This window comes from Schistocerca nitens, chromosome 1 (assembly GCF_023898315.1).
Source record: "Schistocerca nitens isolate TAMUIC-IGC-003100 chromosome 1, iqSchNite1.1, whole genome shotgun sequence".
NCBI classification, from domain to species: domain Eukaryota; kingdom Metazoa; phylum Arthropoda; class Insecta; order Orthoptera; family Acrididae; genus Schistocerca; species Schistocerca nitens.
In genome coordinates, this window is record NC_064614.1 from 1007817502 (window position 1) to 1007834260 (window position 16759).

The 16759-nt window shown below is 42.8% G+C and overlaps 1 protein-coding gene across 1 annotated transcript in view; it reads right to left on the reverse strand.

Annotated features, from left to right (window-relative positions):
• The window catches only part of LOC126195527 (BRISC complex subunit FAM175B-like), a 121533-nt gene that overhangs the window by 103972 nt on the left and 802 nt on the right, over nucleotides 1-16759 (reverse strand). The gene's annotated exons all lie outside the window — the stretch shown is intronic.

Sequence of the window (16759 nt, forward strand, 5' to 3'; positions counted from 1 at the left end):
TGCATTGGTGAAGTACCGGAAGTTCAAGTGCTGATAGAAAGCACCGAAGCTGAAATCGTTATAGGCACGGAAAGCTGGCTGAAGCCAGAGAAAACTTCTGCCGAAATTTTTACAAAGGCACAGATGGTGTTTAGAATGGATAGATTGCATGCAACCGGTGGTGGTGTGTTTGTCGCGGTTAGTAGTAGTTTATCCTGTAGAGAAACAGAAGTGGATAGTTCATGTGAATTATTATGGGTGGAGGTTATACTCAACAACCGAGCTAGGTTAATAATTGGCTCCTTTTACCGATCTCCCGACTCAGCAGCATTAGTGGCAGAACAACTGAGAGAAAATCTGGAATACATTTCACATAATTATAGTCTTAGGCGGAGATTTCAATTTACCAGATATAGACTGGGGCAATCAGATGTTTAGGATGGGTGGTAGGGACAGAGCATCAAGTGACATTATACTGAGTGCACTATCCGAAAATCACCTCGAGCAATTAAACAGAGAACCGCCTCGTGGAGATAACATCTTGGACCTACTGATAACAGACAGACATGAACTTTTCGACTCTGTAAGCGCAGAACAGGGAATCATTGATCATAAGGCCGTTGCACCATCCCTGAATATGGAAGTAAATAGGAATACAAAAAAAGGGAGGAAGGTTTATCTGTTTATAGGAGGCAGATGGCAGATTTCAAACTACCTAACAGATCACAACGAAAATTTCTGCTTTTTTTTTGGGCGCTCAACTACTAAGGTCATTAGCGCCCAGTAACAAACGTTAGTGCATTAATAGCATAGAAAAACACAAGGGGGCAACACCAGAAAGTACTTACAAAGACGCAGATAAACAAAATAAATGAGTTAGATCTTTTTGGACAAGTCCATCAATGTAATAAAACTAAGGATACGAGCAGCTGCTCGAGCGTCATCAGCTAAAAATTCCTGTAAGGTAGATGGCAGACACAGGACAACACAAGAGTGAATAAAATGAGGACAGGACAATAAAACATGACGCACCGTCAATGGATGACCACAGGGGCACTGCGGGGCGGGGTCACTGGACAACAGGTAGCGGTGGCTAAATCAGCAATGCCCAATCCGCAACATGGCCAAAATGACCTCCTCTTGCCGGGAAGGGCGTGAGGAGGTCGTCCAAGCTGTCGGGATTTGTTTGATGGCCCTAAGCTTATTTTCATGGAAAGAAAGCCAAGCCTCATGCCATAATGATGAAACACGTCAACAAAGAACCCCACTAACATCAGTTGATGGGACACAAAAAGAAGCTGTTCGAGGCAGGAGGACAACAGCCTTGGTCGCAGGATCAGCAGCTTCATTCCCAGGCACACCAACGTGGCCAGTAATCTACAAAAAAAGGCGACTGAAGGGAACGTTGAATTCGTGGCATGAGAGGGTGGTCCAAATATGGGTCACGGAGACACTGAATGGCGCTCAAAGAATCAGAGCAGATGACACAGGGAGAATGACGATGGCGGCGGATATACTGAACAGAGTGCAAACATCCCTACTGTAAAGCTTGAACACTGGTCAAGGAGCCGGTATTGAAAGGTATCATCCATAACGACAAAGGCACATCCGACGTCAGCCGTAGTCTTGGAGCCCTCTGTGTAAATAAAGACGTTATTAGTGAGCTTCAAACGAAGTTCAACAAACCTCGAACAGTATATCAAATCCGCGGTCCTCTCCTTTGGGAGCAAGCTGAGTTCAAGGTGAACGCGAACCTGAGCCTTGAACCAAAGTGGCGTCGGGCTCTCACCCACCCGAAAAGTCGTAGGGAGGGTAAAATCAAGTTGCTGAAGCAGGCGACGAAAGCGAACTCCAGGATGTAACAGGGCAGAGACATACAGCCTGTATTGGTGGTCGAGAGTCGTCAAAGAAGGAAAAATATGACGGGTGGTCGGGCATTGACATCAGTCGGCAGGCGCACCGACAAGACAACATATCACGCCGGTAGTTTAGCGGTAATTTGGCAGCTTCGGCATACAGTCTCTCAACAGGGCTGGTGTAGAATGCTCCAGTCGCCAGACACAACCCCCGATGGTGGATAGAGTTTAGATGGCGTAAGATGGACGGCCGGGCAGAAGAGTAGACAAAGCTCCCATAATCCAGCTTTGATCGGACAATGGGCCGATATAAGTGAAGCAGGACCATTCGATCTGCTCCCCATGACGTACCGCTGAGAACACTGAGGACATTTAGGGGATGGGTACAATGAGCAGCCAAGTAAGACACATGTGGAGACCAGCAAAGTTTCCTGTCAAATGTAAGGCCTAAAAATTTTGTTGTCTCCACAAATGGGAGAGCAAGGGGAGTGAGATGTAAGGATGGTGGAGGAAACTGTTTGCAATGCCAGAAGTTCATACAGACCGTTTTCTCACCAGAAAAACTGAAACCATTAGCGACACTCCAGGAATATAGATGGTCTAGACAACGCTGAAGACAACGCTACAGGAGACATGTTCTCTGAGTGCTGCAGTAGATCGTAAAGTCGTCCACGAAAAGGAAGCCTGAAACGTCAGCTGGAAGGCAATCCATTATTGGATTGATAGCTATGGCAAAAAGGGCCAGGCTCAAAATGGAGCCCTGGGCCACCCCATTCTCCTGGCGAAAGGCATCTGACAAAACAGAACCCACACGTACCCTGAACATTCGATCCATTAAAAGTGCATTAATAAAAAGAGGGTGGTGACTGCGTAGGCCCCAAGTGTGCATGGTGCAGAGAATGCCCGCCCAACAGGTGTTGTAAGCCTTCTCCAAATCGAAGAACACAGCCACCGTCTGGCGCTTACGCAAAACGTTCAGAATGAAGGTTGACAAGGTAACTAGGTGGTCAACAGCAGAGCGGCGCCTACGAAAGCCACATTGGACATTGGTAAGGAGGCGTTGAGATTCAAGCAGCCAAACCAATCGAGAATTTACCTCGCGCTCCATTACCTTGCAGACGCAGCTGGTAAGGGAGATGGGGCGATAACTGGAAGGAAGGTGTTTGTCCTTTCCTGGTTTGGGTATGGGAACAACAATTGCTTCAAGGTGGCGTGTGGGAACATTACCTTCAGTCAACATGCGATTATAGGCGCAAAGAAGAAAGCCTTTACCTGCAGGAGAAAGGTTCTTCAGCATCTGAACATGGATACCATCGGGCCCCGGAGCAGAGGATCGAGACCGGGCGAGTGCACTTTCGAGTTCCTGCATTGTGAAGGTGGCATTGTAACTTTCACGATTCAAAGACTGGAAAGAAGGTGGCCGTGCCTCCTCTGCTTGTTTTCAGGGGAGGAAGGCAGGGTGGTAATGGGCAGAGGTCGAAAAGTGGCCGAAGGCATTTGAGACATCCTCAGGATCCACAAGGACTGCATTCGCTAGTCAGGCCGGAAATCAGGGAGTGGACCTTGGTGCCAGATAGCTGGCGCAGGCCACCCCAGACAACTGAAGGAGGAGTAAAACTGTTGAATGAGCTGGTGAAAGCCACCCAGCAAGCCTTTTTGCTTTCTTTGATAACATGACGACATTGTGCACAGAGTCGTTTGTAACTAATACAGTTCGATTAGATTAGATTAGATTAATACTAGTTCCATGGATCATGAATACGATATTTCGTAATGATGTGGAACGAGTCGAATTTTCCAATACATGACATAATTAGGTTAATTTAACAACATACTTAAGTTAATATAACAACTTTATTTTATTGTGTTTTTTTGTTTTTCTTTATTTTTATTTTTATTTATTTATTTTATTTTATTTTTTTTAATATATATATTTTTTTTCCTTAATTTATATCTAAAAATTCCTCTATGGAGTAGAAGGAGTTGTCATTCAGAAATTCTTTTAATTTCTTCTTAAATACTTGTTGGTTATCTGTCAGACTTTTGATACTATTTGGTAAGTGACCAAAGACTTTAGTGCCAGTATAGTTCACCCCTTTCTGTGCCAAAGTTAGATTTAATCTTGAGTAGTGAAGATCATCCTTTCTCCTAGTATTGTAGTTATGCACACTGCTATTACTTTTGAATTGGGTTTGGTTGTTAATAACAAATTTCATAAGAGAGTATATATACTGAGAAGCTACTGTGAATATCCCTAGATCCTTAAATAAATGTCTGCAGGATGATCTTGGGTGGACTCCAGCTATTATTCTGATTACACGCTTTTGTGCAATAAATACTTTATTCCTCAGTGATGAATTACCCCAAAATATGATGCCATATGAAAGCAATGAGTGAAAATAGGCGTAGTAAGCTAATTTACTAAGATGTTTATCACCAAAATTTGCAATGACCCTTATTTCATAAGTAGCTGAACTCAAACGTTTCAGCAGATCATCAATGTGTTTCTTCCAATTTAATCTCTCATCAATGGACACACCTAAAAATTTGCAATATTCTACCTTAGCTATATGCTTCTGATTAAGGACTATATTTATTAATGGCGTCATACCATTCACTGTACGGAACTGTATGTACTGTGTCTTATCAAAATTCAGTGAGAGTCCGTTTACAAGGAACCACTTAGTAATTTTCTGAAAGACAGTATTGACAATTTCATCAGTTAATTCTTGTTTGTCAGGTGTGATTACTATACTTGTATCATCAGCAAAGAGAACTAACTTCGCCTCTTCATGAATATAGAATGGCAAGTCATTAATATATAATAAGAACAACAAAGGACCCAAGACTGACCCTTGTGGAACCCCATTCTTGATAGTTCCCCAGTTTGAGGAATGTGCTGATCTTTGCATGTTACGAGAACTACTTATTTCAACTTTCTGCACTCTTCCAGTTAGGTACGAATTAAACCATTTGTGCACTGTCCCACTCATGCCACAATACTTGAGCTTGTCTAGCAGAATTTCATGATTTACACAATCAAAAGCCTTTGAGAGATCACAAAAAATCCCAATGGGTGGTGTTCGGTTCTTCAGATCATTCAAAATTTGACTGGTGAAAGCATATATGGCATTTTCTGTTGAAAAACCTTTCTGGAAACCAAACTGACATTTTGTTAGTACTTCATTTTTGCAGATATGTGAAGCTACTCTTGAATACATTACTTTCTCAAAAATTTTGGATAAAGCTGTTAGAAGGGAGATTGGACGGTAGTTGTTGACATCAGATCTATCCCCCTTTTTATGCAAAGGTATAACAATAGCATATTTCAGTCTATCAGGGAAAATGCCCTGTTCCAGAGAGCTATTACACAGGTGGCTGAGTATCTTACTTATCTGTTGAGAACAAGCTTTTAGTATTTTGCTGGAAATGCCATCAATTCCATGTGAGTTTTTGCTTTTAAGCAAGTTTATTATTTTCCTAATTTCAGAGGGAGAAGTGGGTGAGATTTCAATTGTATCAAATTGCATAGGTATGGCCTCTTCCATTAACAGCCTAGCATCTTCTAATGAACACCTGGATCCTACTATATCCACAACATTTAGAAAATGATTATTAAAAATATTTTGAACTTCTGACTTTTTGTTCGTAAAGTTTTCATTCAATTTGATGGTAATACTGTCTTCCTCTGCTCTTGGTTGACCTGTTTCTCTTTTAATAATATTCCAAATTGTTTTAATTTTATTATCAGAGTTGCTGATTTCAGACATGATACACATACTCCTGGATTTTTTAATAACTTTTCTTAATATAACACAGTAGTTTTTATAATTTTTGATAGTTTCTGGGTCACTACTCTTTCTTGCTGTCAGATACATTTCCCTTTTCCGGTTACAAGATATTTTTATACCCTTAGTAAGCCATGGTTTGTTACAAGGGTTCTTACGAGTATATTTAACTATTTTATTGGGGAAGCAGTTTTCAAATGCATTTACAAAAATGTCATGAAATAAATTATATTTTAAATTGGCATCAGATTCACAATACACCTCATCCCAGTCTAACTGCTGTAGGCTTTCCCTGAAATTTGCAATTGTTAAATCGTTGACTGGACGTACTACTTTGGAGGACTGTTTAGTATTGCTGAATGGAGCTATGTCATATATTGTAACTAGCTGTGCACCATGATCAGAAAGACCATTCTCAACAGGCTGAGCATTTATCTGGTTAAACTTATCTTGGTCTATAAAGAAGTTATCTATCAGTGAGCTGCTATCCTTTACCACCCGAGTAGGAAAATCAATAACGGGTGTCAAATTGAAAGAACCGAGTAATACTTCAAGGTCATTTTTCCTATTACCCTCTTTCAGAGAATCTACATTGAAGTCCCCCATCGTAGGTTGGCGTTGGAAGGTGCGTAAAGCACGTTGCCGAGCACGAATAGCGTCACTGCATGAGGTAGTCCACCAGGGGACTGGGACTCAACGTGGAGAAGAGGAAGTACAAGGGATGGAATATTCAGCAGCATTGAGAATAACGTCCGTGAGGTATGCGACCTGACTATCGCAGCTGGAGAAGTTTTTATCATGGAAGGTCGCCACGGCGGTGAAAAGCCCCCAGTCGGCTTTGGAGATGTTCCAGCTAGTGGAATGTGGAGAAGGGGTGGGATGCAGGAGATGGATCATGCAGGGGGAACTGGTCGCTCGAGTATGTGTCAGACAGAGCATACCACTCGAACCGACGTGCACGTTTGATAGAGGATATTGAGAGGTCCAAGTGGGAATAGGTATGCGTTGCGTCCGAAAGGAAGGTAGGTGCACTGGTATTTAAGCAGACTAGATTGAGGTGGTTGAAAAGGTCTGCCAAGAGGAAGCCTCTCGGGCAGGATGCTGGAGAACCCCAAAGAGGATGGTGGGCATTAAAGTCTCCAATCAACAAAAAATGGTGTAGAAAGCTGAGCAATCAGTTGTAACATGTCTGCCCTAGTAAAGGCAGACGATGATGGAGTGAGTGCAAACAGTACAAACGGAAAATGTGAAAGTGGGGAGAGTAATTCGGATGGCAACTGACTGCAGATCTGTGTGCAATGTGATTGGATTGTAGTAGACATCATCCCGAACCAGCAACATGGCTCCTCCATGAGCCGGAATACCTGCCACAGGGGGTAGGTCAAAATGCACGGAGCTATAGTGTGCCAGGTCAATACGATCACATGAGCGTAACTTCGTTTCTTGGAGACCTACGACAAGCGGGCAGTACATTCGAAGGAGCAATTTTAGTTCCTTTCGATTGGACCGAATGCCACGAATATTCCATTGAAGAAGTGCCATTATGAAAACGAAAAGAAAAAGAAGAAACAAGAACAGGTCACCTCGATGGCCGCTGAGGGCCTGGCTTCGAGGGAGCACTGCTGTTGCAATCGATAGGTGGCGAGTCATGGTCCATCGACTCAACAGTTGTGTCTGCCACCTACCTGAGCTGGTCAGGAGGGGCAGCTTCCTCCGCTGGTGACGGCTACCAGCGGTGCGGCCTGGCGAAACTGAAGGTGGCTGGGGACAGCAACCGCTGGGTGGCGCAGAAGAAGAAACGCGCCTCGGCGGAGATGGAGAACTCTTTTTGATGAGCCTTCTTTGAAGAATTACGTTTTGTCAAAAGAACAGTTGATGGCTGTGAAGTTTGTGGACGCAAGAAATCTTCGCGTGTCTGTTCTTTTTTGAAGGTCCAAGCATCTGATTTAGAGGTCCTTGTCTTAGCAGTAGCAGATGATGATGTTTGAGCCTTAGGGCTGGTGGGAGGAAGAGGAGACGTTGATCGAGCAATCTTAGCACTGGCCAATCTGACGACCGAATCGCTAAATGGTAGATCGCATGTCTGTGTAGCTACCTCCCTGGTAGGGTGAGGAGAGGCGAGAACGGTACTGTATTTATCTGCCGGAAGCACAGTGTGCTTTCTGCTATTGAATAACTTGCGAGCAGCCAAGGTCGACACCTTCTCTTTCACTCTAATTTCCTGTATCCTTTTCTCATCTTTGTAGACGGGGCAACCATGAGAGGAGGCAGCACGGTCGCCCATACAGTTGATGCAACGAGGGGACGGAGGTGGACAGTCACCCTCATGGGTGTCCCTACCACAGGTAACGCATTTAGACGCACTTTAACAAGACTGTCATGTATGGTTAAACCACTGACATTGGTAACACCTTGTAGAACTGGGTACATACGGCCGAACAGAAATGATCTCATAACCCGCTTTAATTCGTGAAGGCAATTGCACATTGTCAAATGTCAGGAATATGGTTCGGGTCGATATGAGGTCCTTGTTGACCCTTTTCACGACCCGATGGACGGCCGTCACTCCCTGATCAGAGAGGAAAGGCAGAATCTCCTCATCAGTTAGTCCGTCGAGTGACCTGGTATACACCACACCACGCGACGAATTCAAGGTGCGGTGGGCCTCCACCCATACGGGAAATGTGTGTAAAAAGAGTGGCTCGAAGTAATTTTTGGGCCTGGAAGGTGCTCTCTGTCTCCAACAGCAAGGTTCTGTTGCGCAACCGAGTACAAGATTTTACTGGTCCTGCAATCGCATCTACACCCTTCTGAATGACAAGGTTGACTGTTGAGAAATCGTGACCGTCAGATCTTGTGACAAGAAACAACTTCGGTGCTGGTGGTAGAATTTTTGGAACAGGCGTTTCATCTAGCTTTCTTTTTTGGGCAGAAGACAGAGAAGAAGAAGAAGAAGAAGAAGAAGAAGAAAAAGAGAAATCCATTGCGGATGAATCCCCCATTACTGCCAACGTCTCCGATGGCACGCTCCTTCCTTGTGGAGGCCCTCACAGAGGGCACTCCCGCCTTAGGTGATTGTTCACACTTAAAGTCACACCTCCCGAGAAACGGACGGAGGGACCAATCGGCACATTCGAAGGTAACAGCTCAGGCAATCACCCCTACCTGAGCCTGGCCTTTACCAGGGGGTACGTGCATGCCTTACTTGTCTACCCAGGGCGGGGAATTACGCATTACCCCGACACCGGCTACGAGTGCGACGTCTTTCAGACATGCACAGGGAGGAAAGAAGAAAGAGAGAGAGGGATAGAAGAAAGAATCTCAAATGCCAAAGCGGAGAATAAGACGTGGAAAAGAAGACAAGGAGAATAGGGCAAGGAGAATGAGGCAGGGAGATAAGTAATGGCATGAAAGCAAGGAGAAGAGTGAACATAGGGAAAGACCAACAGAGGAAGAAAGCGTGAGGATGGAGAAAAACAAAGGAAACAGGATCCTGGAGTTTTCAAACGTCCGTCTCCGGACCAAGGCTCGATACATTACTCCCAATAAGAGGGAGTGTGAAGGGGAGGTAAGCGGGGGTAGGGGGGGGGGGAAGATTGGGGACGAGGAGGGATGGGGAAGGGGGGTAGGGCAGTCAGGACAGGAAGGAGAATTGCACCAGTTCGGGCACCCGTGCTCGCCACGCACGTATCCACAAAAGAGTTGTGGACCCCCTGAGGGAAATTTCTGTTCCGACACTGACAATGTTGACTGTTTATGGAAAAAGTTCAAGGCAATCGTAAAATGCGTTTTAGACAGGTACGTGCTGAGTAAAACTGTGAGGGATGGGAAAAACCCACCGTGGTTCGACAACAAAGTTAGGAAACTACTGCGAAAGCAAAGAGAGCTTCACTGCAATTTTAAACACAGCCAAAACCTCTCAGACAAACAGAAGCTAAACGATGTCAAAGTTAGCATAAGGAGGGCTATGCGTGAAGCGTCCAGTGAATTCTAAAGTAAAATTCTATGTACCGACTGGACAGAACATCCTAGGAAGTTCTGTCTTACGTTAAATCAGTAAGTGGATCGAAACAGCATATCCAGACACTCTGGGATGATGATGGCACTGAAACAGAGGATCACACGCGTAAAGCTGAAATACTAAACACCTTTTTCCAAAGTTGTTTCACAGAGGAAGAACGCACTGCAGTTCCTTCTCTAAATCCTCGCACAAACGAAAAAATGGCTGACATCGAAATAAGTGTCCAAGGAATAGAAATGCAACTGAAATCATCCAACAGACGAAGGTCCACTGGACCTGACGGGATACCAATTCGATTCTACACAGAGTACGCGAAATAACTTGCCCCCCTTCTGACAGCCGTGTACCGCAAGTATCTAGAGGAATGGAAGGCTCAAAATGATTGGAAACGAGCACATGTAGTTCCAGTTTTCAAGAAGGGTCATTGAGCAGATACGCAAAACTATAGGCACATATATCTGACATCGATCTGTTGTAGAATTTTAGAACATGTATTTTGCTCGCGTATCATGTCATTTCTGGAAACCTAGAATGTACTCTGTATGAATCATATGAATTCCGGAAATAGCGATCGTGTGAGACCCAACTCACTTTATTTGTTCATGAGACCAAGAAAATATTAGATACAGGTTCACAGGTAGATGCCATTTTCCTTGACTTCCGGAAGACGCTCTATACAGTTCCATACTGTCGCCTAATAAACAAAGTAAGAGCCTACGGAATATCAGACCAGCTGTGTGGCTGGATTGAAGAGTTTTTAGCAAACAGAACACAGCATGTTGTTCTCAATGAAGAGACATCTACAGACGTTAAAATAACCTCTGGCGTGTCACAGGGGAGTGTTATGGGGCCATTGCTTTTCACAATATACATAAATGATCTAGTAGATAGTGTCGGAAGTTCCATGCAGCTTTTCGCAGATGATGCTGTAGTATACAGAGAAGTTGTAGCATTAGAAAATTGCAGCGAAATGCAGGAAGATCTGCAGCGGATAGGCGCTTGGGGCAGGGAGTGGCAACTGACCCTTAACATAAACTAATGTAATGTACTGTGAATAAATAGAAAGAAAGATCCTTTATTGTATGATTATATGATAGCAGAACAAACAGTGGTAGCAGTTACTTCTGTAAAATATCTGGGAGTATGTGTACGGAACGATTTGAAATGGAATGATCATATAAAATTAATTGTTGGTAAGGTGGGTGCCAGGTTGAGATTCATTGGGAGTCCTTAGAAAATATAGTCCATCAACAAAGGAGGTGGCTTACAAAACACTCGTTCGACCAATATTTGAGTATTGCTCATCAGTGTGGGATCCGTACCAGGTCGAGTTGACAGAGAAGATAGAGAAGACCCAAAGAAGAACGGCGCGTTTCGTCACAGGGTTATTTGGTAAGCGTGATAGCGTTGTGGAGATGTTTAGCAAATTCAAGTGGCAGACTCTGCAAGAGAGACGCTCTGCATCACGGTGTAGTTTGCTGTCCAAGTTTCGAGAGGGTGCGTTTCTGGATGAGGTATCGATTATATTACTTCCCCCTACTTATACCTCCCGACGAGATCACGACTGTAAAATTAGAGAGATTTGAGCGCGCATGGAGGCTTTCCAGCAGTTGTTCTTCCTGCGGAACATGCAATTGGAACAGGAAAGGGAGGTGAGCCATGGTAAAAATTACCGGTCGGGGCTTAGTTCCTGCATCTGAGTCTGCGCATTAGGCCGCCAATCTGCTCAAGTTTGCTCAGGCAATGGTCATTGGCGGCTGTATCGATCGGTTGGTTGGTCGCGCATTGAGACACAAGGTGACTTATCCGTCTTGAGCGTCAGCGCATGTGATGTCGCCATGTGAGTCCAGTGGGCTGCGGTGTATAGGAAGGGGTAGTGACTTCGCGGTCGACACGAGAGCAACAGGAGTCAACACACGACATCAGACTGGCCAGTGCAAGCTGCGACGCCGTGAGACGGGAGATCGGCGCGACTTCCTGCATCCGTTGAAGCAGCTGGCAGCGGACGGTTCGGGAGAGCGATTTGGGGGTGCTGCGCCAGGTCTTCGAGAAATTGCAGTTTATTAGAAGTTAAGCAATTGGTGATACGTTGTTTAATTTACTCTTGTTAAATTCTGCTTGCTTTCTTGGTGAGGTCACCAGACGTTTTGCTTTGGGGTTGTTCCACCATTCTTCTCCGTTTGCCCACCCGCGGGAAGGTGGTTGTTTATAAATTGGGTGGTCCGTTTTTCCCTTGTGGAGTAGGGGTGGGTAAGACCAACCTGTGGTTCGGGTTGTTCGGTAATCTTCCTATCAATCTACCGTACGTTAGCAGCTGCCTCTGTCATGTTTGTCGGATTTGGTGTGTTAACGAATTTATTGATTGGAGTGTAACGGCCTAATACCTGAAATATGTTTTGATCTTTGGAAATTTTGATATTATTGCCTATGATCTTGAGAGGCGGTATCTGTGTACTGTAGAGCATCTTAACTATTGTTTGGTCAACCTTGTAGAATTTTATATAAGATTGCATTTCATGGGCTTTTATTTAAATGATCATTTTAGTATATAAAGTTTCCACCCTTTCACCGTAAGAATTTTCTTAGATGTTAAAATCAAGTTGCAGCTTCAGTGGCAAGGTTAATATTTTAATTGTTAGTGTTTTGTATCATTTCCATCCCTCCTACGGGAGGGTGCACATTTTGTGTGCTTGTGTAAATTGTTAAAACTCTTAGTTTAAAGTTATCTGGTGTGTTGCAGATTTGCACCAGTGTAGTCTTTCAGAGGCTGTTGTGACCGGTCGTAACTACGGCCATGTCAAAAGGGGCGGCAAGGTTCTCTGCCCGAAAGCTCATACAGTCAAAACTTTTTTCTTTCTGCCTCTGAATAAATTGTAACTTTGATATTTAGAGGCTGCTTTCTGATTATAATTTTGAATGTTTCTTTTAAAAAATGCTTTTAGGCACTATTAAAGTGAATAAAATTCCCATTTGTTAAAAGGAATTTAGTTATGATTTCATCAGTTATTCCCTGGCAACTACTTCCATGCTTACATAGTGTGATTAAATGTGCTAATGTTCTTAATGAATCTCTAGTAAATAAAATAAATTCTTAAGAATATTCTTTGAAAATAAATCACGGTTTAGGAGTTAATGACAGTGGCACTTAAAGTGCCCTCCGCCACACATCGTTGTGTGTCTTGCGGAGTATAAATGTAGATGTAGATGGTGGTACAACACACAATTTGTGGGTTTCATGAGCAATAAAAAGTGCAGAAATGATGTTTATGTTGATCTCTATTCCAATTTTCGGTACAGGTTCCTGAACTCTCGGAACCGGGGTGATGTACAACTTTTTGGTGTGTGTAGTTGTATATCATACTTACCGTATGTTTTATACCCTCATTTCATTGTTTTCTTTGTTTGTGATCCTGCGGTATATTTTTTTCGAATTGGATCTGAAATTGATATTTAAGTCACATTTTGTGGAGTGAAGTGGACAATGGACCAACTTCAATTTTTTTAATACAAAAGTTAGGAGTCACTGAAGAGTACTGTAATAGTCATACCAGCATTCGTGGGATTAAATCATGTACGAGTGTTGAATGAAGGTTTTATATCAATGTACTTCCAACGGCTACATGTGGACATGTCATAGAGAAAAGCGTGGTGGTTCATTTGGCACAGTATATGGTTCAAGATATTGACTCAGTCTCTCTGTTACAGTTATGACGACATATCATTTTTCTTATGAGTCAAATATGCCATGCTTGAAATTGGTGCTTGTGAATGGCCAGTGACTGCTTTCAGTATGTAGAGAGGGATGTGATGAACTCAATAAATATAAGGGACCAGTAGGGTGGGCGAGGGTGATACTAAAGTCAATGAATATCATTTTGATAAGAAAAGGGTGGAAGTGGGCATCAAGTAGTTGGTCTGAATTTTTGGGGCTGTTATTTCAGGTGGGGCTTGACCTGTGTTTTTATTATTTCAATCTCTTTAACTGTGTTATTATGTTTGGTCATGATACAGTACACATATATGCACCAACTGGAGCATTCGATACCACCCGTTGCCTTTAAGCCACGATGTGCTGAGATGTATTTGTTGGTAAGCTGACATTTCAAAATACCCTTTGGTATTATTTCTGTTCACGAGTCTGTCTTTCATGAGAAATTTTAAACATAGTAAGTCTGATTACTTATTATCTTAATGCTGTGTAATCTTTCACCTTTCAGTATTGGTATCTTTCTTTTAAGTTGAGGTATTTAAGTCAACTGATGTTAATTTTTACATTTTTTCACTAAGTGCATTATTGTCACATTTTGGCTTTTTGTTTTGGTTTTATTTATTTGTAGGCCTATAGGTCTTTTTCATTCAGCTGTACAGGTTTTGTGATTCTTTTTTATACCCGTTATTGTTGGTCTGTGATTTTTTTTTTTAAACACATGTTGCATCATGTTATTTCGATTTGTACAATTTATACAATTGTGATTTGCGGTTATTTTAGTTTATCCTGCCAAACTCCAAAATTTCTCACAGTTTTTCTAGTAGCATCAGTAATTATTACTCAGAATTTGCACGATTCTGTATGTGAGGTTTATATCTTCGTGCCGTGACAACGTGTATTTTCTAATTGTTCACAATTTTCAAATCGTGTTTGTGTAGCATCTTATACCATTCTGACACTGTACATTATACCGAGCAACCAGCAATATTTTTCAAGCTCGGGAGCCTCCTTCAATACATTGGACAAACCGTAAATACTGCTCTCAGAGGTGCACAACAAATATTCAGCAATTGAGAGGCTCTTTAGGTCTTCCTACGGCGCCATTACCCAAAGCCAACGTGTGGTATCGAACATTCTTGTTTATCCCATAACGAAGCGTCGATTATTTATATGCAGTAGCCTTAATTGTTTTCTCGCGCGCAAACCGGAAGAGGAAAAAAAAAATAGACGTGAGGCAATAATACCACTATTGTAGCATTAATAGTTTATCTTTTATTGTTCCCCTTTCAATCACAAATGGTTTGTTAGGGTCTTTCTAAGATTCTCGTAATCAGCTTTCTGGGGTAAACATGCCATGATGATGCTGGAAAAAAAAAAGAAGAAGAAACTATTAATCTGGTGGTAGAGTTCGCAGCATGCTTTACGTTGAAAAAATTTGTAGAACTATCGCTTCCACGATTCTAATACTGTGAGAAGGTACAGGCAACCTGATGGCTACTCAAGCAAACAAGCATCAGGCGATAACAGAGCAACACCGGCACTTCTTACATCTTCAAGCTCTCCGCAAGTCACACCACCGCCGTTGAAGCCTGTAACAGACTACACGAAGTGAGAGAACCGTCGGAAGACTGATAGACGCTAGGTAGGAGTGACAATATCGCTGCTGGGGACTACAACAATGGGAGCAAGCGATGTTCATGGATGAGTTGCGATTTGGCCTGCGATCACCTGAGGGTAGAATGGCAGTCTGGAGAAGACCTGTGGAAATGTATTTGCTTGCACATTCTCAGCCAGGATGCTTTTTATGAATGGTTCTCTGACGGTGAGCGCAGGTATCAGTATGACGGATTTGTCGTTGCGGAACATTGAAGCCTTACAATAAGCACATCAGTATGTGGAGGAAATCCACTTGGAGCATGTTATGCAAGTGGCCCATACCCCCAGCTCACGGTGAAAGGAAAAAAAATTGTCAGGTGCTTTTCTTTCAAGAAAATCGCTATTAAGCAGGTTTTTAATGGGATCGAAACGAACTTTTTTATGGCTTCTTACAAGTCGCCATTCGTCTTCCAGAATATTGAAAGCACTCCTTGCCGGTCGCCCTAAAAAAGATCGTATGGGCGCACTTTCCATTATGCTCTTTGCACCATTTCCTGGCGATAGCTTTATGCTAAGGTAGAATGATAAACGTTGTTAACGAGAATTATGTAAGCGTTATTTGATGAGGCGGGGGACTCACGCTATTGGACCGCTCGACAAACTGCTTTGAATCATATTAAGCATACCAGCTGAGAAGGGCCTGCTAGCAGTATTCAGAGACCATACACGGCCTCTTGGAGGCCTTCCTGAGAGAATGAGAGAAGATTCCTCAAGATGACATCAGGCATTAATCACGAGCAAGTCTGAAGGGTTGGAAGCCTCACGGTGCAAGAAAATGTCATGCACGCTTATGAAGATGCGAGGAGAGCTCAGTGAATTGTAGAAATCCAAAATATTTTTTTAGCACCTAAATAGGACCGCACCACAACATTCTGTCATATCAAGATCGAAATATCAGTATTAAACACTAAGACAGCACCACGACATACTAAAAAGCTTCCTCTCCCCACAAGATGCATTTCAAATCCGCCACGCTTAGAGCTAAACCGAGTAACCCTGCCTCAAACACTACACATTTACATCATGAGCCGAAGCACACAAACGGTACCGTACGTTTCGATTGTACTAACGGGGGAAAGGATCATGCTAGGAATATTCATTTTGATGGAGTTTAAAACTGCAAGAAGGAAATCAACCAAATACAGGTATGCTGTGATTGCAGAAATACAGATTATATGTATGGGATCTGTATGGGGAGACAGCGAAGGTCTTCAAGAGTGGAAAAGAAGATCGATAAATTACTGGCAATCCTCCAGAGTTCATACGGGAAATATGATAGGAACACTTTGTGCGTTTTCGCGCAACTTCAGACATTTTTGAAAGTGGGCAGTTTAAGTAGCAATTTTTTTTTTTTAAAGTGACATAAATCCGGTATTCATGGGCGGATCAGGAAGAATATTCGACAAGACGTTCGCCTTGGCTAGTAACATAATACTTGCTACAGATAACCACTATGTTCTTTACGACGTTTTTCTCATGTTTCCTACATCACTGCTCGAAGACTACTACAAGTATCATACAATCCTTTTTACACACTTACTTTAACATTGTACCGCAATTTATCTCACGTTTCGTACAGGTAATAAAACTTTTCTACAAATTTATTTACAGGAAGTGAACTCTAAATACGTTGACTACCAATTGACGTCTATATTTATGTAAAAAAATTAATTTTCGTTTATAAAACAGATTCAACTTCCCATGAGTCCCACCTGTGAAAATTCTGGGTCCCATCGCTGAAGCCTTGAGA